General features: G+C 35.2%; 1 protein-coding gene and 1 non-coding gene across 3 annotated transcripts in view; both read left to right on the top strand.

Annotated features, from left to right (window-relative positions):
- HTR2C (5-hydroxytryptamine receptor 2C) overlaps positions 1-24993 on the top strand; it is a 299042-nt gene that overhangs the window by 40184 nt on the left and 233865 nt on the right. The window lies entirely within an intron of this gene.
- LOC122897866 lies at positions 470-598 on the top strand. The gene has a single exon (XR_006382696.1). It is a non-coding gene; the product is annotated as a small nucleolar RNA SNORA35 (small nucleolar RNA).

The raw sequence follows: 24993 nt of genomic DNA, 5'->3' as shown, positions 1-24993 counted from the left end.
TTTGTAACCAAGTTCCTCACAAATAGTAATTTGAAAGAGAAAGAGAATTGTCACTGGGGAAGTGGGAGATGTTTGTTTTTAACAATAGCTGTTACTTATTGAACATCTACTAATGTCAGGGACTAGACTGAACTCTGCAAGTTATTCCTTCTAATTCTCACAACAGGCAGCTGTCAATAAACAAGTTATTATTGATCCCATTTAACAAAGAAGGAAACACAGGCCAAGAGGGCTTAAGTGAGGTTCTAAGGTTTCACAGCTTGTGAGTGACAGAGTTGGGATTCTGAACCCAGATCTGCCCGATTCTAAACTCACATTTTCTTCCCTTAAAGCTAACCCATGTATGTAGTGTCCATACTGAGGGAATGAAGAATGGATTCTGAGATGACTTAGGTCTCATATCCACCCCCTCTTCTAAGCCGATTCCTCTAAAGAGAGCACGGGCTTCCAACCCTGGCTCTACTGTCTACAGCACTGGCAAGTGACCCATTGGGCTTCTCCTTGACCAATTGGGCATCGAGCAGTGCAAAAGCAAATCCCTCCACAAAGCTGGGAGAGTCATGCTGTGGGCTACTCCTGCATGCTGGGGGGTACATATTTACTGGGTCCTGCGACCCTGCCTAAGAAACATGAGGGGGTGGAGAGACAAATCTAGCAGCTCGGTACTTGCTACTACTAAACAAAGCTATGTCCATATTAAGTTAATAGTAGGAAGTAAAAAATGTTATTGCTATTACATTATCATCACCATTATTATTAGCTGGGTAACTCTTAGCAATTTACATTAACCCCTCTTGGACTCAGTTTCCTAGTCCTTAAAATAAGGTTGAAACTACTAGAATGATCTAAGATTGAGATGGTGATTATATTACAAGATAAATTCATTTTAATACCCTGGCAAATTGCTCTTTAAGTATTTAGTAGGACAGGAGAGATAAGTTATTTTTTTTCCCTTTGATGTGATTAAAGTGAGATTATAATTATCTCACAGATATTGGCTCCAGTGTATTTTATTTCTCCTCATTTCTACTAGCTTCCTGACAAACGAGCCTTCCCAACCTCTTCATTCCCTGTATATAACAGTCTGTTTAAACTTGTGTGGATAGAATTCCTTTTCCATTATTTCTTGTAATTTAGATCTATATTCAAGATCCATTCCTGGTCCCTTCTTTTCTTCATTAATACCTTTAAATACTCAAGTTCTCACAAATTCTCCCTCTACCACAGTGTGATAATGACGAGTTTCCCATTTTTTTTTATTCCTTAATGTTATCTTATTAGCTAAGTTGTAAATTCTTTAAAAGCAAAAACTCTCTGCTCATATGTCTTAGTACTTACAGAAGCACCTAGCCCAGTGCCCTACAAAAAGTAGTTCAATAATTACTGATGGATAAACTCATGTAAGTTTCCTGTGAAATCAATCATTAATTCTTATCACCAGAACTCAAAGAAAGTTCTAGAAAATTGAATACCATAGCTTTAGAACCATATAAAATGTGGTACTGTTTTATGTAGTAAAAATATATATATATATAGACTGAAAACTCGTTTAAAATCCAGAAAAGAAGGGCTCCTCAGCTGGCTTAGGCAGTAGAACATGCAACTCTTGATCTCAGAGTTGTGGGTTCAAGTCCCATATTAAACATGGAGCCTATTTAAAAAAATAACACAAAATAAAATAAAATCCAGAAAAGATTAGTTTGTAAGAAATAAATTCATGATAAATTATTTAAGTGATAATAATTATTTTGGAGGAAGACCTCACATTTTTTTTATGTTGACTTTATAGATGGTAAACTTGCCTTCCTAGGAAATGTCTTTAGGGCTCTCTACCAGAAAGGACATTGGGCTCATAGCTATGTTCTAATAATTAGGCCCAACACTGTAAAAAAAAAAATGTACATACCTTGCAGCTCATTATATTACTATTTTCATACAATTGGGATGAAATATATCAGTGAAAAATACACATTAAACTAAATAAATAAAGTCTTGTTGACTGGCATTTGCATCCAAGTTTTTAAAAAATGATACATTTTTTCCTGATGATTGGCAAGGATACATTAGAAAGATTGTTTATGCAGTATATATTTTTTACTTATTATTGTTTCAACTATCCTCTTTGTTGACACTATTGAACTAGGGATAAAAGAAAAATGAACATCAAGTATGTGGGTGATTGGAAATGAAAGTAGAAGATGGACCATGTACCTTAGGTAAACTTCCTTGTCTTGAAGTTCCAGACATTGGTCTCTTTTTTAAATGAAAATAAATACTTTCTTCCTTAGAAATATGGCAAAAGAGTGTTCAGAAGACCTACTACCCTCGTGAACAAATGCATTATAATAATACAGAGTTTTATTATTTTTCCCTTATTATTTTAATGCAGAGTAAGTGTCAGTTAAACATTCCCCTACCCCTCTCCAGACATAAACACACATATCATACTGATAACAAGATGTGGGAAGACAGTCTTTTAAATAGATTTTTAAAACTTAATTTCTTAAAATAATATAGTCTAGGGGCTTGTCTTAGAGGCTCATGTGGGTAGGTGAGAATCTGTCAACACAATGTCTGTTCTCAGCATTTTTCCTAAGGGCAACATTGCTATTTTGTTTTCCCATGTAATTATTTTTGCTTGTCTTTTTTCTGTGTGTGTGCTTTAATTTCATTTAGAACTTTGAAGATGGAAAAATATGACTGTTTAGATTCTCTTATAATATAAAACAGTCTTAGTGATAAAGACTATGAATTCTCTTTGATAAACATCTGCTTATAGCTGAATGAAGGGTTGTTTAGCACAGAATGTAGTATTCAGCGAAAAAAGTAATTTATCTAAGAAATACTTCTTCCCTTATTGCATTTAGCCTCTTGCCAGCTTGGTGTATCTCTGTTGCCTATTTGTCCTTTGTTACTGTCAAGACAGCACATTTCTGTCTGGAGCAGATGGTGTAACTGCCATTGTTCTAGTGCTTAAAATTCATTCTGCTGCAGGAAATTCTTATCATTAAACCTCTAATTTAGCAATATTAACAAATTCAAACTATGGGCTGTTTTGTCCAGGATGTTTGGCCTTTGTTAGATATCTGAGCAAAATGTATATACGTGTGTGTGTGTGTGTGTATGTGTGTATGTGTGTGTGTGTGTATGGTGAAAATTGTATCAAAAACTTGTTTGATTATTTCTTGACAAATCAGTGTGAAGCTTTATTTCAATAAGTTAATATAGAATATGATGGTGTGTAAATGCTAGAAGATGTTAGTCATTAGTTGTATAGGAATTTATCATGGATTTTCCTTGTTTTCTTTATTAATATCTCCATAATCTATATGAAAGGAAATTAAAAATCATATGTCTTGCTGCTTTCTGAATGGGGTATTTAAATTTAAACCTATTTTTAAACTTCCAATTTGGGCCTTTTTGTCCATAGCTCCTTATAACACTCCATCTATCTTACCCCACCTAGAAAGCCATTGGATTTCATATTTTACCTCCAGGAAAGAATCAGAAACAATGCCATTTTATTTTCACTCTGTCACATTTTCAATATTGGAATGATTAAAGCGAGACCCACCCCCAGGAAAGTTTTGCATTCAACTTTAGCCTTGCAACTTAAAAATGAAGGCAACAAATATTTTGTGGAAATATTCGTAATAACTTTTAAATAAATGACACATACATACACGTATTCAGTAAATAGAATTCTACAACATGTCATACGTTTTCCATGATTACTATTTTGGAAATAATTTCAGTCCATGCTATTGGGTAAATTGTAGGCAGTATCCCGTAGTTGGACATCTGTGCAATCACCAATGTGATGACTACTTAATTGAACACACGTTGATCCAGTCAACTCTTGTTAGGGTGACCATACATTCCCGTCTGCTCAGGGGAGTCACAGTTTACACTTACTGAATAAATGTCAATAATACTTTCTTTGAGTCTCAGAAGTATCCTAGTTGGGATATTAAATTAGATACTTATTCTTACTGTCATGCACCCATATAAACCGAAGAAGTTACATGCTGACACATAAAAGAGCTATAAGTAAATGTCCCTCATGCAGAGGAGCATGCAAGCTTATTAATGACCCAAGAGATACATATGAAACCATTGTAAAATAACCCATACATCTCTGAACTTAAATTCTAAATTTGTGATACAAGCGGGATGCACCATGGGAATTCAGAAAAGCGATACATGGATGTGGACTAGAGTAGTTAAGTCTGATTTAAGGAGTTGTTCTACTCTAGGTCCTTGCAGACATGAGGTCACGTGGACAAAGGTCTAGGGATGGTGAAAATAAAAGCTCATGGTTGGTCAGTCGACAGTGGAAATGACTGAATGAATACAAAGGGTATAATAGAAAAAATAATCAGTAAGGATTTAGAAATTCTGGTTTCTCACACTGGGTCTGCCACTGACAAACTTTATGTTGTTGAGGAAATTATTTCCTCCCTTTAGCTTTAGTTCCTTCATCTGTTAAAAGAGGGAGTAAACTGGATTCATTTAGCAGTTTTATTTACTGTGAGACTGCTCTGGGCAAGGCACTCCACTAAGGACTATGCAGATGATCTCTAAAATTCCCTCCCTGCTTTAAATTCTGTGGCAAGCACTTCCATCACCCATTTTTCCAGCGACTTAGTTCTAGTCAGTTATGGATCTTTCACTTCTTTGTCAAAAAACCACATTGCCGGGCACTTGGGTGGCTCAGTGAGTTAAAGCCTCTGCCTTCGGCTCGGGTCATGATCTCAGGGTCCTGGGATCAAGCCCCACATGGGCTCTCTGCTCAGCAGATAGCCTGCTTCCCTTCCTCTTTTTCTGCCAGCCTCTCTGCCTAGTTGTGATCTCTGTCTGTCAAATAAATAAATAAAATCTTAAAAAAAAAAAAAAACACCACATTGCCTGCAGGTTAAGTCAACCCCACCCAGCAAATATTTGTTATGTTAAATTGCCTGGAAACTTTTCCTAGCAAGTGTCCTTTATTTCCTCATTGGCTTAGAACCATGTTTGTATTCTGTGATAATGACATAACCCCAGAATGTAGGAGGAGGCCCACCTGGGAGAAGAAGCTGCTAGGGCATATTTTCTGAGCATGAAAAACACCATTTATGCTTCAGGTAAGGGAGGCTACACCCCATTCAGCTGGGAAACAGGGCTACTGAGCCTTGGTCTCCTTCACTTTTCACAACCGAGATCTGTTTTCCTATCTCTCTATCATTCTGATCTCAGGAAGCTTGCTCTTGTTCCCCCGTGTGAATCACCTAACAGGAGAGATCATGCTTTTTCTGGACTGAAGTTGTAGTAATTGAACAAGGAACTCTACCAACTCAAAGAAGCTGAGTTATCTTGTGAATCCAGCTGGTTCAAGGCTGCAGGCCCACATCTCTTGGCAGGTTTTCCTATTGCGGGGAGTGGGGAAAGTAGCCCTAAACCATCAGAATGGATTATACATCACATTTGATAATGTACACAGACACTACACTCCATTAACTGGAGAAGTTGGAGATAGATCGAATCTGAAAGGAATCTGAGGGGCAAAAGAAAACTGATTTTGCTGATCTAATATTTATATTGTACTTTAGAATTATAGTATGCTTAAAAGTAATTATGTTTATCAATAAAGAAGTCTGGGCCTTCTTAATACAGTAGATACAAAACACAATATCAAATGTAAGTCATGTTTAAATGGGCACCTAGTTCATTTACATTTGACACATCATAAAACAGAGAATTTTTTTTTTTTGGTAGAAGTGCCAAGATTTATTTAAATCCAACTGCAAGTCCACCTGACTGATGTTTGCTTTCAGTATTGACAGTGGTGGTCATGGTCATAGCAGTTGACCGCTATGGAGAAAAGGCAGGATTTTGTAAAGAAGTGTTGAATGAAAAGTAGGAGTGATGGAAAAAATTGAGCTACAGTAGATTTTCTTGAAAGTGAATGATGCAAGGAAACCAAATTGTTGAAATTTAGAACAAAGGGTACTTATCGTCCCCATATCACACTTTTACAATCAAAGTGATTGTCAATGTTGCCACAAGGGGTTTGCCCTTACTTTGCGGGTGATTAGGCCTGAGAAGGCAAACAGAGGTCCTTTCCAGAAAAGTATTCTTAGTACCTTTCACTAATAAGGAAAAAAGTGAATTCCATGTGCTAAGATAATTCTACTAACTTTCCACATAGTCCCATTAAAATGTTTAAGCTTATAGAGTATATTTTTTTCAGAATTACATACTGCTGTACATTTAAATCTGTAAATGTACTGAGGCAACTCTATAAAGCTTTAAATTGGAGATATGAACAGCTGAATACTAACTGAAAAGAGTTGAAAATAGAGTTGCAAGTAAATCATTGAGAATCTATCTTTTCAAATATACTGCATGTGAATTTCAAATCAATCTGTTTTATTCTGTCAGCCATATTAGACTCTTCTACCCCCTCAATTGATAAAGCACTTAAACCATCAAAGCTTCTGACTAAAAGGGGGGATAGGACAAGGTAACATGAAAATCATATGGAATGATATGAAATCAATCAATAATGTGCTGAAATATTAACTTGCAGGTATCCCTAAGTGTATGTTTAAAATAAGGCTAAATTTGAAAGTAGATTATTTCTTTGGAAAATGGGTTAAATTATCTCAGGATTTAGAAGCAAACACAATTCAAACCGCTACCTCATTTTTTTGTGGTGTGTGTGTGTGTGTGTGTGTGTGTGTGTGTTTAATCATTGTTCTGGCAAAATAAGAGCATGATCCAAATTCTAGGCCTTATCCCAAAACTTCTAGAGATTGACGACACCTTACAAGATGTCTTACAAGCATAAGACAGGAAAAGGAAAATGAAAATGCTAGCTCACATTGATATTCGGGGTTGAAGGGTAACTAGCCCTAGGAAACACAAAAAGCCAGACTTAGAGCAAAGCAAACTTGTTTTTAAAAAGGCAGAGGAGAGACTTCATTTTTCACAATTGAACAAAGCCAGGACTGGCTAAGGGGTAGTGTATGTAAGAACAAAAAGGAGGCTGAACTAAAGCCAGTGGTATGGTGGGTATTCCCTTTCTTCCTGATGAGATATGGGAATTTTCCAGGACAGAAAAAATAGTAAGATCCTATGATCCTATGGTGTTTCAGAACAACTTACTGGGCTCTGTAACAAAGTTATAGATTACCTTGTCTTTTAATGTAGAAAGAAATGACTGATTAAATGGACTGTTTCACTGATTTTCCTAAGCAAACCTATTCATAGGATTTCAGAAACAAGGAATGCTTTCTCAGGTGAGCTAATGTGAACCCACTCATTCCCTGAATCATTTATTGAAAACAAGTTGACAGGGGGCAACAGAGCAGCCTGAGAGTTCAACACAGTATAGAAATTCATAATATAGGTCAAAGTCTGTCACTTTTAGTACTTTAAAATAGGGATTTAGCAGCATGTGTTGCTGTCTGTTTTTGAAATGTGGAAGCATGAGATGTTATATTCTCAGGGCCTTTAGGTTAGTAAACATACATATCAAATATGTTGTAAATGAAATCCTCCTACTTTAAAAATGGTCATTTTATAATGTGTTTGTGACCATTATGTAATACTATCTTATTACATTATGTAATATGTCTGGTGTTTTAATAATGTTCTAAGGGAAGAATACCAGTCTTTAATATTTCTGGTTTTTCTTTTACTTGAGCAGCTCCAAAAGTGGATATTTATTTGGTGTATTATTTTTATTATGAAAAGAACCATAAATGACTTCTCTTGTTACAAAAGTAGTTCTATAAATATTTTGATCACATTTTTGATGAATTCTGTTAATGTGATAAAACAATGTGAAATAAACGTCTTAAATGCCATTTACTGATGATTAGATTATAAATGGTAAAGTCCATTTACAAATTCTTTGAGGGATTTGATTTTTAAAGGAAAACCACGATCAGAATATGGACATGTTCAATAGGGGACTCCCAGCCTTTTTCAGAAGGTTATATTCTGTTACAGGGTAAAGAATCCTGGTTTGTTCTAGTGATATTTTCAATCTAAAATCTAGGAGGCAGGTGCTCACTTGTCCTCCTCCATGCTTGGAAAATACAGGGAGGAGGCCATAGTGGCAACTGTCACCATGATTAATTTCGCTGGGATAGAAGATTAACAAGCTGGTTGTAATCAATGCATTGAGGACTTCCTCAGGACAGTGAACCTGTTACACTGAAACTCTGCAAGGGAGAACAAAGCATCGATGTTTTCAAATTTAAAGATTTTGAAATGCAAGAGACTTTTCTCATGTAATCTCTTCTTCTACATAACACGTTTAAGCCACTTGTTCACAGAGTATAATATTGCAATGATAAATGTACATGCAACACATGAAAATAGTGATAACGACTGAGAGTATTTTAATTTTGTATTGAACCTTGTATAGTGCTACTTCTACAGTTATAAGTAGATGTAAAAAGATTCATACGGGATCAGCATATTTTATGATCTTCCTGTCCTTGAATTTGAAGGGTATTATAGGTTAAGCTCAAGCCAGGGGAAAGATTGTCTTATAGAACTCTATGACTCGCGAAACTGATGTGAAGTGATGGTGGCAAACCAGAAGAGTAAAATAATCGTAATTATAAAGTAAATATAATTATAATTAAAATATAAATTTATCATTCATTTCTTTATTCAATAAATATTTATGTAATACCTAATATGTGTAAGGCATTTTCCATGTATAATCTATTCTTAATGAAAATCATCTCAGCAAGCTAGTAAGGGAACTGGTATTATCTTCAATAGACTGTTGGCCTTGCATCCCTGAACCATGGAAAGTAGGATTGGATGTCTTTGCTCTCTACATTTCTGCTTATCTGTAGTTTACACTTGCTTTGATTGAAAAGGTGCAACGCATTACTATTATTAGGAATGATTATTGAGTAGGAATAATCAAGGGAACTTTCCTACATGACATGGACCTCTAGCTAGAGTGAAATACCCAGATAGGCCATTAGAAAGAGGAACATTAGAAACTTTGTTAAGCACAACCAATGATTTGCAAGACCACAGGTTGAATTTCATCCCCATTTTGATTTTAGGATAGTCCATATGCTCTATTCTCATTCTGCACAGGAGGTGAGTATTGTAGTGTTTCCATGCTGTGCCAGGTCACAATAAAACTTGAGAGTAAATGCATAACTGCTACAGTTTTGATAACAAATTTCACACACTTTAAAAATTATTGAAACTCATTTTGAATTTGGTATTCAATGCCATTTTGAATTTTATATTTAATGCTATCACACAAACAGCCATTGGAGGCTTAATGGATACCAGTCTCCATGCTAAATACATTAAAGACAGATAAATAGGGACGCCTGGGTGGCTCAGTTGGTTGGACGACTGCCTTCGGCTCAGGGCGTGATCCTGGAGTCCCGGGATCGAGTCCCACATCAGGCTCCCAGCTCCATGGGGAGTCTGCTTCGCTCTCTGACCTTCTCCTCGCTCATGCTCTCTCTCACTGTCTCTCTCTCTCAAATAAATAAATAAAATCTTTAAAAAAAAAAAATAAAGACAGATAAATATTCTGTGCGTTCAAGGGCTTTACAGTCCACGGATTGTGATCTCCTCACCCCTTTGCAAAAGCAGGATTCTTCAACCTTACCCCTTTGAGTTATATCATCTTTTGTTTTGTTTTTGCTTTTCGTTTCTTCTTGATCCTTAAACTCAAAAGATTAAGTGTTCATTGGTAGTAGATTTTCCACTTAAGCAGATGCTACCTGACTACATTGACATATAAGATTTACAAATGGACTCAGTTATTTTCTCTTAACATAAAAACTATTTTCTGCTTTTGCTGAGTCCTTGTATTTAAGAACTCTGTTGGAGTCCCCTCTGATGCAGAGACCTTGACGATTATATTCTCATTTAAAGGTGAAGGACTAATTCTGTGAAATGCTGGAAGTGGTTTTCCTGACTAGCTCTTATAGTAAAGGGTTTTTTTCCTGATTGATTAGCTTTTGAAATAAAAAAAGAATCCCTTTCATTCCAGACTAGGCTAGATGCAAGTGGTCATCCATGTAAGATCAACAAGGGAAAAGTTAATTTTCCTTCCATAATTACTTTCCACATTTTACTTTTTTTTTTCCTCAATAAAGTTCAAATTGCTCTGGAGAGCAGGGAAGTATGACTATATTTCCCAGCAGATGATAATCAGAAAAGATCACTGCTATATTTCCCAGCAGATGATAATGAGAAAAGATCACTGAGAAAGGATATTATGCCATTCCATCAGGATGTGGTCCTCATTCAAGCGGTGATAAAATAAACTGTGTTAATTTCTATACATCCTTGCAAACATCAAGTCTGCATTTTCATAGTTTAGTTCTCATTACCGTACCTTACATGAAAAAAGATGCAATTAAAGCAGTGAAGAGGGACTTGCTATGTTATGGCTGAGTTTTTTTTATTAATACTATGTGATATCTATATCAAAACTTTTAAAAAACCTGAACAAATGTCTTATTTTGAAACTCTTGTGGGAATATACAAGTTAGTATTTTATGCAATAACATGAATAGATGTCATTTAGAATAATAAATGGGACATATCTTTTATGTATACTTTTGTTTATGTTCTATGGATTTACTTATGTTTTTAATTGGTTTTTGTGTTGTGTATAGGATTACTGTATCAGAAGGATAACATTTTTTGGGTTCTAAGTTTCTCTAGAAAAGTGTATGGTATTGTAGGGTATCGGGCCATTATTAGTTTTATGAAATTTTTAAAAATTCCAACCATCTTAACAAATATGGCAAATATGTCAATCTTAAAAATAAAATAGCCAGTTATTTAACCAACAAAATAAGTTTATTTGGGAATAGCAGAGGAACTGCAATTCAGGACAGGCAAACTATAGCAACCCATAAGCAAGAGCAGAGACAAAAGAAAGGTCAGCTTTTTTGAGGTTTTTGGAGGAAGTTGGGGAGGGCTCTTTTATTTTTATTTTTTAATTATTATTTAAATTCAGTTTAGTTAACATATAGTGTATCATTAGCTTCAGGATAGAATTTAGTGATTCATCAGTTGCAATATAACACCCAGTGCTCTTTTTGTCAAGTGCCCTCCTTACTGCCCATCACCTAATCACCCCATCCCTCCACACATACCCCCTCCAGCAGCCCTCAGTTTGTTCTCTATAGTTAAGAGTCTCCTATGGTTTGCCTCCTTCTCTGTTTTCATCTTATTTTATTTTTCTTTCCCTTCCTCTATGTGTATGTATAGATAGATAGATGTACATCTATCTATCTATCTATCTATCTATCACTTCTTTATCCATTCGTCTGCCTATGGGCATCTGGGATCTTTCCATAGTTTGGCTATTGTGGACATTCCTGCTATAAACATTGGGGTGCACGTGCACCTTTGAATCACTGTTTTTGTATCCTATGGGTAGATACCTAGTAGTACAATTGCTGGGTCAGACGGTAGTTCTATTTTTAACTTCTTGAGGAACCTCTCTACTGTTTTCCAGAGTGGCTACACCAGTTTGCATTCCCACCAACACTGGAAGAGGGTTCCCGTTTCTGGGGAGGGCTGTTTTAAACAAAAGTGAATTGGAGAAGAATCAGAGTTTGAGGTTGTATCAGTTTCTCATTCGGAGCAAGCAGGGGATAGTGCATTGTTGCTGGGGCAGGGAGGGATCTTCCTTCTTTTTCTTAAAGCAGGAGATGAAATTCCTATGTGAAAATATCTTCCCTTGTGAAGATAATTCTCTTTCCTTCCTTTTGCTGGTTAGGCAGGCTGCAACAAGTGGCACATGCCTAAAAGCTCCCCTTTAGGGCCTTCTGACTCCATTTTAAATGAGATTATTTTCTTTATTTATTTTCGCAGTAGGGTTTTGTACAGGCCTTGAGCGTTGTTGGCATCCTGGGATTTAAGTGTCAGAAACAGCCCTTTCCCGTTTCTACATTTCTTATTTCAGCTTTTGTTTCTGTGCTATCCTCATTCTCTTAGGCTGCCCCACTCGTCAAGGAATGTGGCTATTATCTTTAGAGAGCCTTCCTTACAGATGATCATCCAGAGGAATTGTGAATGTTTTCCCTTAATTTCCACCTTAGAAAAATTGTGAAGGATTATAATTGCCTAATAGGATCATTAGTGTAACCAAGAGGTTAAGGTACCAATAGAGGACACCCCCTCTGATTGGAAGGGAGCTACAGTAGAACCATAGAGGGTGAGGAAAGATTTCCCCAAGGAGGTTCCTGGTTGGCTTAATAGGTAGAGCATGAGACTCTTGATCTTGGGCTTTTGAGTCTGAGCCCCACATTGGGCATACAGCTTACTTAAAAAAAATGAAAATAAAAATAAAAAAGAAGAGTTCCCCAAAAGAAAAAAGACACTGGTAACAAAAAGGTAGGAGAAAATACTGGAAAGTCAAAAACAACCGATGTCTGCTATATTATCTAATAACAAAATTTTATTTATACACACACACACACACACAGATATATATAAATATATAATAATAACATATGTGTGTGTACACACATATGTACATACACATTTGTATAAAAATCAATAGATTTTTATAGTGGTGTTCATATAGATACTTAAATGCTTTCTGTTAATATTATTTCCACTTTTTTAGTTGAGGTATAATTGCAAATTCATTTTCTTAGACTGCTCATGAATTTTCAGTTTACTACTGACACACACATTTGGTTTTTTTGTTAATTTTAGCCCACAATGATTTGATCATTGACTCCCAACTTTTGCATTTTGCTCAATAGATGAATAAATCAGAAAAAAATTCAACAATGAATTTTGCAAAACAACCTATTTTCTAAGAAAATAGAAACTAGAAGACATGATTTTTTTTTAAAGGAGAAACAATGTTATGATTAATGAGGTGGATGTGAAGTTTGTGATAACATTATTTTTGCTTACTTTCTGGTTCATAATTTTGTTCTGTAAGTGAGGTTTCTGGATAAATGAAACTTTGCAGTTTACAGAGCATCTAAAAAATGTTTCAGTGTTCACAAGAGTCCTAGAAGCTAGGTTACTGACCTATGTCTTAGAAATAGATGGAGCAATATTATTTTGTAGTCTCTGTTTTGTCTTTAATGTACAAGCTGGTGTTTTTATGCACACTTCACACTGCCGAAATGCTTTGTTAGCCTTCATATACGATTTTTTTAAATGAAAATGTGAACCACAGAAAAGTTGGATGATTTAAACCAGATAGTACAAGGTAAATACAAGATGGGAGAGAGCCTTTGAGCTTTGAGTTTCTGTCCTCTCTGCAAAACCAAAATTAATCAGGTTTAACAGCATAATGTTCTCAGTGTGAAATAACTTTGCTAAGAAATTATGAAAGTACAAGTTAATTAGAATACAGAGCTACTTACTTGGGCTGATAGTTATTAATTATATGTTCCCGGGCTGGCTTAATTTCAGGCAATTTGCTCTGAAATAAAACCAAAAAAGTTCCTGTTAGTTTTTAGTCTTGCAGAAAAAACAATTCCTCAAAGCACAAACAGAGAAGTAATTGCTCTATAAGGTATAAAGAAAGCAGACTTTAGATTTGAGCTTCTGGGCCAGTGGTTTTGGAGGTTTATTCCCTTTGCTATATATTTCAAACTCCAATTGGAATTGGTAGACCAGTGTGGGAGTTTGTGTGCCTGCCTAAGTGAATGGCGGATTATTCAAATCTCAGTGTAGCTAGTGAAGATGAGTCAGAGTATCCTTATTATCCACAATAGATACATTTCTAAGAAGTTGTGTTTAACAACCTTTTCCCAAGTAAGTCATATTTTAAGTGCATGGTAAAGAGCCTCATTAGCCTCCTAGATTCAGGTTAGGAGAATTACTAGAACTATGGCATAGTTCCCCTCACATTTAATCAGATTAGCATTTTATTCTTGCAGATTAGATATGTCACTCCTATTTAATGGTATTAACTTAGCATAATGCCTTTTTATGGGATCTGAAGGTTTTGGTACTTGAGCCTCTGTTAATAAGAGTTATAGGCTTCTGCTAATAAAATAAATACTGCTAGAAGCTTTGAGGTAATTATTTTCTCAGAATTGAAAGTATTAAAAATTGGTGGCAACCTACTGTGGAAATAAATGAGAACTGAGAGCATGCCGAACAAGGTCTTAGTTCTCAATGATGAGTTTCTTAACTGCACTTAGTCCAAAGTGATGTAAGTGACTGAGAGCCTCAGCATATGGGCTAGACATACAATACGCAGATAGATCAGCAGAAAATGGTGGCACAGAGAATCCCCAAAGTGGATTCTCTGTGGAAAACATTTCCAGAGGAGAAAAACAGAATATAGCAATTTTCAGGAAGGGACTATGGGTAACTGGAAAGGAAAGGCACATGAAAATAGCCCACAAAGAAAGTGTAAAAAAAAAAAGGAGTGCTTCCTCTGTTGTTTTGGTGACAATAGTGCCTGTTCTACTGAATACTGCAAAGCCACTTAACAGTTACAAAAGAGAAGGAAGGAAATATGAGGAAGCTTAGGAAATAATAAAGGAAAAGAAACATAAGTATCTGCTAGTGAGAGGAATGGAAAATACGAAAGAAAAAAAGATACATTAATGCTCAGTTAGGGAAACAAGTTGCCTCAACAGGAAACTGAGCATAAAGGGCAGAGTCAAAGGGAGAACTAAAGAGAGAGTTCTAGGGGAATTTGAAGAACTAAATAAAATCAGACAACCAAGAGTAACACAGTTGAAAGCATGTGCATACACTAGGTGTAGTATAAGAATAGAAAAGACAGGATTATAAAAATGGAAAAGGTTATGGTGATTTATGCAAGTTCAGGGCAATAAATAAAATTTAATGGCAAAGAAAACGTTTTCATGAAGAGGATCAGAATATGAACCATTTCTCAAGGACCTATAATCAGGTCACTAGATAGAGTTACCAAAACAAACATAGAGGAGTTATTAAAAATATAGCAACTCTAGAAGGGATGATGAGTTATTGTGGGTGAGGTAGAAAACAGAAAAAGAGAAAGTCAGGCTTGGGAATATTATGCACCTCATAAAGCGAGATTGCCTCTTTTCTACAATCTAAAGTTCTAAGGAGTTTTACACTTGTTAAAAAATAATTAAGAGAATTTAATTATTCATGTTTTGTTATTTATGTTTTCAGAGTAACTGCAGTTCATCTTCATTAAGGAAGTGTTAAAAACAAAACTGAGTAAATTTGAAGATCTAATTGCTTTTATTCAACAATTCAACAATCAGACAGCATCCTGTCTAGCAAATAGAAAGGAACTCAGAGGAGCTGTACAAAATGAACGTCTTTTATAGGCAGAGGTGAGCAGGAAAGGAAGTTTCTAACAAAGAGTGGATTGTTTTAGGCAGGGTCACCTTCCTTTGGGGATGGAAGGGGTCTGTGGGAAATTAACTAACTAGTGCTCCCCAATTCTAGATTGACTGGTTAAAGGTTACATTCCTGAGAGAAGCTTGAAATTGCAATGGGGTTAAGTATTATGTCTCAGTTTGGTGACATGGGCTTAGCTCAAGTGACTCCATTTAGATCTTGTTGTCTGTTCTCTAACCATCCATAGGACCTAATACAGTTTTAAGCAACTAGGAGATTTTATCAAATTCAGGTTTTTTTCAATACCGTTTAAATGCTGTTCAAAAAAATATTAACAACTGGGAGCACTTTTTGTCATCTTTGTCTACTGGCCAACAATTCAAACAGTTTTTATTCTTGTGGGTTTTTCCTTAAAGATTAATTTATATTGGGGTGCTTGGGTGGCTCAGTGGGTTAAAGCCTCTGCCTTTGGCTCAGGTCATGATCCCAGGGTCCTGGGATTGAGCCCCACATCGGGCTCGCTGCTCAGCAGGGAATCTGCTTCCTCATCTGTCTCTGCCTGCCTCTCTGCCTACTTGTGATCTCTGTCTGTAAAATAAATAAATAAAATCTTTTTTTAAAAAAGATTAATTTATATTGATAATTCCCGACACCATAAGATACAGCAGTATTTCTTCTAGTACTGAGGAATGTATTCAGTATTTATCCTACTGTTAATTACATTGTTCTCTGAAAGAATGCTTTGTTTTTTGTAGGTGGAAGAGGGAGCTAAGTGGGGGGAGGGGAGGAGAGAGGGCATCAGCAAAGATTTTCATCATTGCTGTAGGGACCCAAGAAAAGTAAAAGTCGTCCTTAGTTCTTGCTTTCTTGTGTTTTAAAGAATATCCATGCAATATCACCATTCATTTATTTCCTCATTGAAGGAGGTGAGAAGTAGGAAATTCGGTTTTATCCACATACAGAGGGCCTCTGTAATTTTGCATGACTTCCTATGAAATGGAGGTAGCACAGGCCTGACATGTCAGTCTATTTTGGCAGATCTGGAAACTGAGGGCAAAATGGATCTCTAAGTTCACTAAATTTAATGTCAGTCATTAATCTATTTCAAGGTGCCATATAAACAACTAAAGAATATTTACTAAACAGGGATGAAAAGGAAAATCCTAAAGTCCAATTTGCAGATCCTTTACAAGGTGGAAGAGACCCCAGGTGGTACTAATTTAAATGTATTGAAAGGATTGAGAAATCATTGGGTGTACCATGAAGGTTGGTTTTTTAGTTCATTGTGACACATCATTCCATGCTTAAAACCGTTCAAGAAGTCCTTATCTCAACTCCTTCCCATGACCTACAACACTTTAATGACTGGGTCGCAGGGTTTTCTCTCTAGTCTGCTCATATACCAATCATTCCCTATTTCCCAGCCACAGTGGGTCACACCCACCTTAAGCCATCTGCACTTGACATTCTCTAGGAATACCCTTCTCCCAGAGCTCAAATGTCTAATCCTCCTCTTTCAAGTCTGAGGTTATATGTCACTGCCTTAAACAGTTCAACCCCAATCACCCGATCTAAGCTACTCACCCAATCTCTCATGCTGGTCCATTTTATTTTTTACAGAATTGCTACTACAATTATCTTACTCACTTCCCTACCATCTTCGCCCTGCCCCTATATTCTAAACTCCATGGTAGCCAGAGCCTTGTCTGTCTTGTTCGCAGCTCTATCCCAAGCAACCAGTTTGCATAATTTTTTTTGAAATATGAATAGTAAGTAATAACAGACCTCAGCCAGTTAACCAGTTAAGTCTTAGGTCTAGTTCAGGGTGGTGGAATTGAATAATGATGTAGGAACTCTTGGAAAGATTTCAAAGAACAGATACAAAGATGATCAAAAGCTTAGAAAACAAGACCTATGAGGAAAATATAATGGTGATACATTTAACATTTTGCTAATAAATATGCAAATTTGTTATTATTATCCCTGTATTATAGGCATTGAAACTTCAATACGGAGAATTTAACTGACTTTTCCAAAGTCACATAATTATAAGTCACAATTCACATTTGTCCAAAGTCACATAATTATAATCACAATTCACATTTTCTTAATCTTGTTTCCAATATCTTTTTTCCATGGCACCACCTCTGGTTTAGTCTCCAGAGAGAAGAATTTAATTTGGATATAATAAACAAAGACATTTCTTATTAGAGTTTATAGGTTCTGATAAGGGTTCTCCCAGGTTATCCCCAAATACCTTTGGAATTCATTCGGGATCAATATTCATCTGTCTGATATGGTTTGGAAGTGGGGAGAAAGTCTGGCTACAGAGTAGAGATGACTTAGGCAGTGTCTCTAAGATCCTGTAGTCTTTTGACCAACTTTCAACTTTCAAAATGAATCATTTCAGATTTATGTCATATTTAAAATTTGAGCAAATGCTACTGTGTTTTGGGCATTATATCACAAGTGGATTTGGCTCTAGGATGTGCTCATTGCATGGGCTGTGTATATTTTTATTCAATACCCAGAGCGTGCAGTGTGAACATAATAGAGATTGAAAGACAGCCAGGAAGGTAAAATACAAATTGTGCTTCATATAGATTTGTTAAACTCTCTATTTTAAATTTGTTGTGTTTTGTTTTAGGGTTTGTTTGATTGGTTGGTTTTTTTGTTTGTTTGGTTTGTTTTGTTTTTACGAAACCTCCTTCTAAACTGTCAGTTCTACAACCTAGATTCCAAACATAGCTAGAATCTGCACATACTTTTATAATAGATTTGTTATTCCTCTTTTATTTAGATTCAAAGTCTCCTAAAATTTCATATGGGTAGTCCGAGTTAGCTTTCAGTAACAGGAGAATTCTTTTAATAGAATAATAAAAACACATTTGGAAGAACATTATTATTATGATTTTTCATCATTTTATTAAAATCTCTTTTGCCAACACATTAGATGCTCTCTATTTACAGTTGATAATTGAAATTTCTATAGTATCATTTTACTCCATGATAATATTGGTCAATATATCATCTTGTCAGCTAATATTACCATCAGCTAACTGGATGTTTCTTTAACCTATTTGTTTAGCATTTTCTATAATTCCCAATATTTTTATAGTGAGAATCTATTAGTTCAATAATTATAAATTTATCATGTCCTTCAGTTAAGCAAAAAAAATTTTAGGGTATTAGAATAAATTAGTTTGACTGGAAGCTGTGTGATCTTTGCATAAAATTCCATATGTAAATTATACTTGCTTCAGTCCTGACTATATTCCTTATAATTAGAAAATTGTTTCATTATTTCTTATTTTGGCCCCTCCTTGCTTATATTAAAAAGCAAAGCTGAATTTAGACATCAAATAACAAAATGAATAGTTAGAATTACTTATTGAGAAACCTAGTTCAAAAATAATTTTTAAAAATGTTATAGGCCAAAGAAACATAACTGAAGTACATTTGAGTGAACTTATAAATAGAATAGAGATGGAAAATTTTTTTTAGGGAAAGAGGAATTTAATAAGTGCTGACTAGAAATATTGGGACATTTTCTGTAATATTAAACTGTAAATTAGGCTTTAATAGTTTTTTAGAATGTCAGAATATATTCAACACATTGTGTTTCTTCATGCCTGGCATATAGCAGGTCCTCAATAAGTATTTGTTGAAAGAATAAATGAACCAACAAGTCTTATTTGAGCACCTGTTATGTGGAGGAGAAAAAACTACGACCCAGACAGAGTTTATGATCTAATATGGGAGAGAAGAAATATGAGGTGGATGACAAATGACCAAATGTGTGATAACAATAAGTGTGTCCTAAAAGGTCAGAGGAAGGCTGGATCATTTCCCATCTGGGAAAGTTTTAGGGAGAAAAAGGCACTTGAGAGTCAGAGTTGATAAAAATTAAGAGAGCAAACTTACCTGTTCTAGAAATTTAAGCAAATACATAAACATTACTAAATCAATGTTATTATAAGACATTTAATAAATTAAAATCAACTAATGTTGGGTCATCAAGAAATCTTTTTATGATCATCCATTGTTAAAACTTCTGTTTGTCTTTTATAGAAATACAATACAACATAATCTAGGTTCCTGCAAGCTTTTGTCTCTTGGCTTTTTTTTTTCACCCTTAATACATTACATACATCAATTCTAGTGTAGCATATCCAAAATATTTTTAGCAATTACTCTGTCAATTATTTTCTTCTTCAGGTTAAACTTCTAGCCTAAGTCGTTAGAAATTAATTTAAATCGTGAAAACAGCAGTAGTTGTTTCTAGTATAAAAGCTTTTGGTTTTCTTCTTGAGAAGATTAAAGACTTTTTTTTTTTAATTTCCCCTTAGGTCATATTTGTGAGAGGTAGTGGGTAATAGGAAAAGTTGACTTCATCAGGGTAGGGAGAGGTGTCAGAAGTAAAACAAGCTGATTGTCCCACCCAAGAGATGTATGCTTATCAAATGAACGTAATGAAGATCACTCTGATTCTAAATTGGTTTTCGGGCCCCTTTCACACATGTTCCTCCTAATTCACTTTCCCATATATCAGATAGAATCTAACTATGGCCATTTTTTCCCTTCTTTTTTCTTTTCCTGTGTCTTCTTCTTGTTCTTTCTTCTTTCTTAACTATATAAGGATCATGCAGGTATTGTTCATCATTCTGCATTCAAATACAAACACATGGACTTAAATGGCATCGTATAAATGCTTGTTGAATGAATTAATAACCATCTGCTCTGGAAAAGTAAATTCAAATATAGCAATCTAAGAAACACAGAATAAGAAGATCAGTGTGATTCTTGAATGCTCACAGTGCATACTATGATAAAATGCAAATGACTTTTTATTTTTTTTAACTCTTGAAATATTTCTACTACAATTATTGTCCCCTTTCTCCCTAAGAGGATGGAAGACTTAGGGCCTACCTGCCCCACAACCTTTCAACACTTATTAGCTGTGTAATCCTGAGCCAGTGAATTAATACTCCTTACCCAGGTTTTCTCATTATAAAATGTGACTTAGAATATTTTATCTATGTAAAGACAGTGCATTGAAAGAGAATCTATTGATCCAACTCATAATAGATAAGAAGGTAAATATAATTTCAAAAAATTTATGTGGAAAAACACATTTGGAGGTTTTTGCTCTTTATCAATTAAAACAAATATGTTACTGTAGCTAATTGCACATGAGATTCCAAAACTCCCTAAATTAAAAATAATAGATATATAAATAAATATAGAACTTCATACATATATATGTATTATTTAGTAATGTCGATTAATACTAACATTTAGAGGTATATAATTCATGAAATTTCTAAATACAAATTAAGATAAAAAGCTTTGTTATACATGATCGTAACCCTAAGTGCTGAATGACAGTTTGAAGGATTAAAAGTTAGAGAATCATCACTAATAGTCACTTACTTGCAGTAATTGTAGAATACTTTTTATTGGTTAGCTCTTTTTTTTTCTTGAACTGAATCGTACCCCATATTCTTTTATTCAATCAATGAAGTCATACCATGTTTGGTACTGTGCTAGGAGCTGCAGATGTAGGAATCAGTAAGACACAATCCTTCTCCTCAAAGAGATTAAATTATATCGGGAGAAACAGACAAAGAAGCAGACAATTACAACATTATATTGCAAGTGCTGCAGCAGGAGTGAGCTCAGACTCTCCCTATTCAGCCCCTAGTAGGGAGTCAATCAGGGAAGCCTTCCTAGAGGAGGGTTGCACCTCTGCTGACTCTCTAAGGGAGATTGAAATGCAGATTATTTAAATACGTAATGCCTAAGTGAGAGATGCAGTAGAATTTATTGTTTGATTAATTTGAGTTTTGTACAATATGGAACTAAAAAGCACATTTCTGGTACTGGAGGTAGAAATGAAAAGAAAAAGACTAAATAAGAGACAAGGATGCAACTTTCACAAACCTGTGAGTAAGGAATAAGATATATTAGAAATTAGATGTTCACTAGAATTCCCTGACATTAAGAATTAGGAGGTGGAATGCAGTCTAATAAGTGGCAATGCTTAGGATTTTTCTTAGAGCATGATATGTGCATGTGTGTGTGTTTAAGTAACAACCAGAACACACATTTTGATTTTTGTGCATTAGTTTGTTTATGGAACTAAACATTGCTCTCAGGGAAAGTTGCCATTGCACCACTTCTTTATTTTATTTTTTTAAAGATTATTTATTTATTTATTTGACAGAGAGAGAGATCATAAGTATGCAGAGAGGCATGCGGGTGCGGGGTGGGGGGAGCAGGCTCCCTGCTGAACAGAGAGCCCAATGTGAGGGTTAATCCCAGGACCCCGGGATCATGACCCGAGCTGAAGGCAGAGGCTTTAACCCACTGAGCCACCCAGGTGCCCCATTTTTTAAAAAATTTTTTAAAGATTTATTTATTTGAGAGAGAGAGAGAGAGAGCAAGCATGAGTGTGAGTGGGGAGAGGCACAGAGGGAGAGAGAGATTCTTAAGCAGACTCCACACGCAGGGCAGAGCCCAATACAGGGCTTCATCTCACAACCCTGAGATCACTACCTGAACAGAAATCAAGAGTGGAAGGCTCAACTGCCTGCACCACCCAGGCACCCCTGCACTACTTCTTCAGGTGTGTTAAATAGTCTGGCAAACCAACTAACCCTTCTGTTAGCCAAAATGTATTATGTTGTAATGGTTACTTTAATATCTTTTCTTAAATACACTCCTTTGATGTGTTCTTAACCCATACTAGAGTGTTGCTAAGGAATTACATTAATATTCTTTTGCTATACATTCTCATTTCATAGTTATCAGTTACATTTTTCATTGTTCCTCAAGTTCTTATGTACTTATGGCACTATCAAATGCATATTCCTTTGCTAAATTTTTATAAATAATTTTAAAACTACCTCATGAACCAACCCAAAAGATGTTAGTAAATGACTTGGCTTACTACAAATCCTGGAGGAAATACATCTCTAGCTGCCATTTTAGGGGCCTAATGAGGATACACATTATAGAATTCTACCTCTCAAATTCTTTTGACTCATTTGACTGGATTCTTTTGGAAGATTCTGTACCTTCTCAAGTTTTAATTGTGCTAAAACTCTACCCATTTGAATTGACCTGTTAATTAAAGCTGCATAAATAACTTGCTGAATCATGGCACATTTATTTTGATTATTCTGATTCTGGCTTTCTTCCTATTTTCATTATCATTTCAAATATGGATTTAATTTTTGTTTGCATGGTAATTTCAGCCAACTTACCTTCATTTAGGTCACTTTGTGCAAGAAAATGAATTATCTCATTGTTTGATCCATTCAATTGACTTCTGCTACTGCATATATACTTTTGAGTTGTCTCAGATCTCTTCTGAGATTATCAGCTTTTCTGAACTTCTTTTATCACAGAATCACCTAACATCTTTTTATATGCTCATTTTGCTACTCTTAGATAGTTTATTGTCTCACTCATTGTTTAACTAGGGAAGTTAAAAATGGGAATCGAGATGAAAAGATCAGTTTAATTTGATCTCCCAACTTCTTCCTGTCCTTTCTGCCTTTACACAGTGTAGATATACTTCCTAGAGTATCATTTCAATGTGGAATATAAGAATGCTCATTTAATCACCCATCTATATATGTGTTCATTTATCTTGTAACTATCCTTAGCATATTACTTCACACACAGTTGGTTACAAATGAATAGATATATCCATTAGTTTCTTAATGCTATATAAATTCCCATTTCCACCAAGTCATTTCTCTTTTGCTTTAACTCCCTATCGTCTAAAAAAGGAGAGAGAAGGAATACATATCCAATATTGTGCTTAAGAAGGGTTTTTTGCTAAGGTAGACTGAAATGTCAGGTAATTTTCTTCCTGGAATAGGTTTTGTTTTGAACAAAAGTTACATAAAAATATTCTACTTTTAGAGATTTGGAGAGAGTGGTATATTCTGAGAAAGCATGGAAGCTCTGTGCCCTTTCCCCATACCTTGCCCTATGCACCTCTTCCATCTAGCTATCCCTGAGTTACACCCATTTATAATAATAAATCTAGTTTAAAAAAATCTATGTTTTAAATCACCATCCATTTTCATAGACCTTACACAGACACCTTCTCATGGAAGATGAATAAATGTTTCTAAAGACATTTTTAAATGTAGCCAAATTGTATCAGCACATATTGCTTGAAAGTCAGCATGCTGATAATTTCCTTTAACTTCAATTTTGGTCAAAAGACATCTTGATCTAGAAGAAGGCATTTGGAAAAAAACAAACAAAAAATTAAGTAAGCTGGGCGCCTGGGTGGCTCAGTGGATTAAGCCGCTGCCTTCGGCTCAGGTCATGATCTCGGGGTCCTGGGATCGAGTCCCGCATCGGGCTCTCTGCTCAGCAGGGAGCCTGCTTCCTCCTCTCTCTCTCTCTCTCTGCCTACTTGTGATCTCTCTCTGTCAAATAAATAAATAAAATCTTTAAAAAAAAATTAAGTAAGCTGTATCCTGTTTGAACTGGTTGGGAAAAGGTCTAACTTACTTCAAGAAATAAATATTATACAATAATAAAATAATAATGTTTACAGTGAGAGTAGGCAGTCTTATCTCCAAAAGTTAATTTTCAGGTTGTGATTATGAAATAATCTTTCAAACAAATAGCTGCAGTTCAATGAAATTTAGAGGCATATATCGTCAGTATAATTCAATTAGTTCCTATGTCTTTTATCACACTCCTTGGTTTTCGAGTTGTTAATTTAAAATAAAAATATTTTCATACATTTCCCATAACCTGATTATTCTTTCATTCTAAAATAATTATAGGGACGCCTGGGTGGCTCAGTTGGTTAAGCAGCTGCCTTCGGCTCAGGTCGTGATCCCAGCATCCTGGGATCGAGTCCCACATCGGGCTCCTTGCTCGGCAGGGAGCCTGCTTCTCCCTCTGCCTCTGCCTCTGCCTGCCTCTCTGTCTGCCTGTGCTTGCTCTCCCTCTCTCTCTGACAAATAAATAAATAAATAAAATCTTAAAAAATAAATAAAAAAAAATAAAATAATGATAGAATGGAACCAGAAAAAAATCATCCCCCCAAAAATATCCACTAGCCATTGGTATTTTATGTTTCTAAAGATAGTTGATGTTTTCGTGTTTACCTAAATTACCTTTCATTTTTAATTGTTTGAATCTTATCTGGAGATGGTGGTAATTTTTCTATTTGTTGGTAATCAATAGAAGGTTACATGCATAAAACCCATAAAAATTAGAATATGAGCAAAACTTTTTCATTTTATAAACAATTCATTCAAATTCAACAGTGCAACACCAAAATACATTTTTATAAACTACATATATGTGGAAAGCATTTAATAATAATAAGTAACCAATTTTAATGAACAGAAGAAATCTGTTTTAATATTATAAGTCAACTTTGCTTAGAATATAGTTTGTCTAGAGTAGGCACAATTATGTTTCTATATGCCATGACCCATTTAATGAAATTCTTCAGGGAAATTTTTTTATTTCATTTTCATATTTTTTAAGCTCATAATTTCCATGATAGAAAAGATTATTGGTAACTATAGTTTAAGAACTCTCAAAGAACAATCCAATTTTTCTGTAGGTGCCTTCTGTAAAACTATTGACCCTTGCCAATTGATTGATGGTTTGGGAGACAGTCAATCA

This window comes from Neovison vison, chromosome X, assembly GCF_020171115.1.
Source record: "Neovison vison isolate M4711 chromosome X, ASM_NN_V1, whole genome shotgun sequence".
NCBI lineage: Eukaryota > Metazoa > Chordata > Mammalia > Carnivora > Mustelidae > Neogale > Neogale vison.
This window is presented reverse-complemented; position numbering and strand designations above follow the sequence as displayed.